Genomic DNA, 4,272 nt, shown 5'->3' on the forward strand with positions numbered 1-4,272 from the left:
GTGATCATATGGAGAGATCACTGTGAGATCAACGTGTTGACTGGGGGAGAGGGCCCAATCATAATTAATTAACTGTTAACTACTTACTAAATTTAGCTCATGATTTGTTTTAAACATACTATCAAATACACATAATGTTCTAACACAACGAGTATTCAGCCCAGTTAAGTTGTTGTGTGACTTTTCCAGAAGTCAGAGAACGGAGGTGCAGTCAGGGTACTTCTTATTCCTTCTTAAAGGGATAGTTCACTTTGAAATTAAATTTTGGTATGTTTTAGCTTACCTGAAGGGCATCCAAGATGTAGGTGTCTTTTTTTCCGCAGTAGTTTAAATTTTGATATTTTTAGGTCAAACCGTTCTTGTCTGTCAGTCATATAATGCAGGTCGATGGTCCCTGTCTCAAAACACAAGCACAGAGTCCAAATTAAAACAATTCCCCATCGTCCAAATTAAACAATTCCCCATCGTAAGTACACACTGATGGCCTAAGACACGAAACGAGCGGTTTGTGTGAGAAACCGAACAGTATTTATATCGTTTTTACCTCTTATAACACAACCACGTCGAAGTGATCTGAAGTCGCGGGCGCTTCCTGCTGTGTGACGTGTGCGCAGACTGGTGCATAGATGTATATACACTAGATGTCGCATTAAAGACATTCGTTCCAATGAACTGCCGTAGCCAAGGCGAAATCTAGTATATATTTCTATGCACCAGTCTGCGCACACGTCACACAGCAGGAAGCGCCCGCGACTTCAGATCACTTCGACGTGGTTGTGTTATAAGAGGTAAAAACGATATAAATACTGTTCGGTTTCTCACACAAACCGCTCGTTTCGTGTCTTAGGCCATCAGTGTGTACTTACGATGGGGAATTGTTTAATTTGGACGATGGGGAATTGTTTTAATTTGGACTCTGTGCTTGTGTTTTGAGACAGTGACCATCGACCTGCATTATATGACTGACAGACAAGAACGGTTTGACCTAAAAATATCAAAATTGAAACTACTGCGAAAAAAAAGACACCTACATCTTGGATGCCCTTCAGGTAAGCTAAAACATACCAAAATTTAATTTCAAAGTGAACTATCCCTTTAAAGAGGCACTTTGATTTGGTTTATCCATAAAAGTTAATGAATGCATTAACTATCAAACATGTACTAACATGTAGTTAAGGCTGTAGTCATTGGTTCATGATTAGTTTATGCTTTCAATTATCATTAGTTCATGTTGAATTAAGTATTAATCCAGGTATTAGTACATGATTAATCATATACCATTATTGTAAAGTGTGACCGTTTTTTTCCTCACTTAATGCAAACAACACACTCTCCAGAATAAACTATTAGTCTTTATCAGAGAGCTGTTCAAATCACTGACACACTCTTGTAGAATTGAAATAATCTTGACTGTTTTCTACCCCCTCTTTCCACCACAAGGACCATTTGGAGTTCCCAAAGACACAGATAGTGATCAAGGCCTGTAGGCCTGAATGTGTGTATTTTAGGGGTCGATGAATTGTCACACCTTTAGTATGGTGGGGGAAATTCAAATGATCTGATTGGTCAGTTTAAACGTCTCACAGTTGGGTTAAAGTCACATGGTCAGGAAAGGATAAAAGAAGATTGAAACTGTTGCTCTGTCTCTTTTTATGCTCTGGCTCTCTTTCTTGGGGCTCTCTCTCTTTACTTCCTCTTTTCTTTCTCTCTCTCTCTCTCTCTCTCTCTCAGGAAACATTTACATGCTGGGTAAGATTAATAGTATAAGTTAACATCATCTCATAAATCTATTTTGTGACTATTTTAAGTATAACTATAACCATATTTTGTCATTAAACCTTTTCAATTACAAATAATGTGCTAAATAGTTTTGATTTGGTATTGACTTTGAAGTGCTACATATTGCAGTACAATATCATCACTCTCTATAGCAACGCTCTCCCACATATTAATCTATTGTAACTGCACTTATTTCCGTCGTTGGTATAAGTAGCAGTGGGTGGAATAGACAAGAAATGTACAGTTTTCTACCATCTTGCTGACAACTTTTCTTTAGTCATTCGGCAGTCTTGCAGCTTGAACCTCTGCAGGAAATCCACCCTTACACTCTTAATATGAAGATAATTCTTCATCATCAGATGTTTGAGGGACACTATGTCCAGTATCAGGAATAATACAGTATGATCTGTGTGTATCAATACACAACTCTGAGATCACAACGTGAATGTGTGCAAGAATAAACTGAGCATGTTCAAATGAACTCTTTCCAGACTAATTCCACTAAATGTCTTTAGAGAAAATACAGATTTCTTTACCTGTGAGAAGTGAAGAGAGAATGATCAGTCCCAGCAGACACAGATCACACTTATCAGCCATTTTGTGTTTATGTCAGTCTTTCTCTTCATTATATATAGTTACAGCTCTTCCTTTATACATCATCAGCTCCTCCTCTGGCTGGTAACTTCCTCTGATCTCTTCAACTCAGTGTTTAGTCCTGACTCTATGACACAGCTGAAGAAGTGATCAGAAAGATCTCTGGTGTAAAACTGTGTTGACTTTGAAAAGCTCTGGATCAGAAAGTGAGCTGAACTGTACAGTGGCGTCCAGAAACCAACCAAGTCCATAAAGAAGTATTATGTTTGACACTGAACAAAGTGCTTTGAAATGAACAGTTCCACACAAATCAATACAAACATATATTTATCCTCTCATTAGCAATGTTTCCATCACCCTGTTTTTATGCATATTTTGAAATATTGCATCAGAAAGAGTGATGGAAACGCAAAATTTCTAAACTTTACGTTTGGATGTAAACCCAGCTATTGTTGCTACTGATTATTTGTCAGAGAAAACAATTTCAACATAATGAAATATAGTTATTTTTAAGTGACCCAATACAGTGTCCTCAGAGTAATTTTTATGTCTATTTTTTTTTTCATTTACACTTTTTTTTCCCCATCACATCACTAACACATTGTGTTGCTATATGTGTGTGTACCATGAAGCTTTTATTAGACTACTAAGTTTGTGCTTGTGAAACCACAAATTCACTACCTCCAGAAGTGTTGCATTGACAGATGCGTCAAGATCACACTTCATCTATATATACACAGCAAAAACTCCAGTGTTAAATTAACTCTCCTGGGAATTTATTTTAGACCACACTCAAAAGTGTTAAAATAAGGGTACATAAAAAGTCAAGGGACCAACTAAAGCAAACACTGATCACCATAACGGTGTGATTTTCTCCTTCAGTGATTCTGCTGACTCCTGAAAAGACAATAGAGTAAATCCAGTTCAGTGGTTATTTGCTTCAATAACTGTATAAGTTTCATCAATTATGAAATGATTCGGCAACTCTTCCCCTTATTCTTCAGCACCAAAACAGGGCTGACTAACGGGACTATCTCTGTAGCAGGAAAACTCCAAAAACAGTGAGAGCGAGCACAACGCTGACTACGCTCAGCTAAGTGTGATGTTCTCCGCTGTGATTATCAGTTGAGACTCATTAGAACGTCTTTCGCCGCCGTTTATTCTTAAAGCGGCGCGCCTCTGAGTGTGTCTATGCCCACGCAAGCCACATCCGCGTGTCTCACTCTCCTGCTGGAGCAAGCACAGTGCTTAAGGGTCTGCAACTGAAAAAGATGTCTCTCCCCTGTGGCTATCAGGGACAATTATTGAGCATATCACTCTCTAAAGAGCATCTTTAGCCAGTGGTTGTTTTACAGCCCCGCGTCAATGTGCGTGTCACTTGCCAGGGCTGTGCCCACGCAAGCCACATTCATCAAGGATGAACACTCATGGCAAAGCGCCTTGAAGCGCCTCCGCACTGAAGTACTGAGCTTACTGGCGAAAATGCTGTCAGTCTTCTATGGCCGTTACTTCCTCGTTCCCAAGAAGGATGGTGGCATCAGGCCCATCACAGACCTCAGACATCTGAACTACGCCCTCACGAAATGGCTGTTCAAGATGCTAACTTTGAATCGAATCCTCACGCTACTATGCCCAGGGGCTTGTTTTTTCTCAGTTGATCTGAAAGATGCACACTTTCATATCCAGATTGCCCACCTTCACAGACGGGTTCGAATGGGTTGCATACCAGTATACAGTCATACTATTGGACTGTCTCTGGCACCACGCACGTTTAAGAAGTGCATGGGTGCGGTGTTTTTCCCCTGAGACAGAAGGAAATGCACATCCTCAACTACCTCGATGACTGGCTCATTCTGGCCCAGTGAGAGGGGTAATTAAACTCTCTCAGATCTGTGCTCC

The sequence above is a fragment of the Abramis brama genome (assembly GCF_963993115.1).
Source record: "Abramis brama genome assembly, chromosome: 1".
Classification (NCBI taxonomy): Eukaryota; Metazoa; Chordata; class Actinopteri; order Cypriniformes; family Leuciscidae; genus Abramis; species Abramis brama.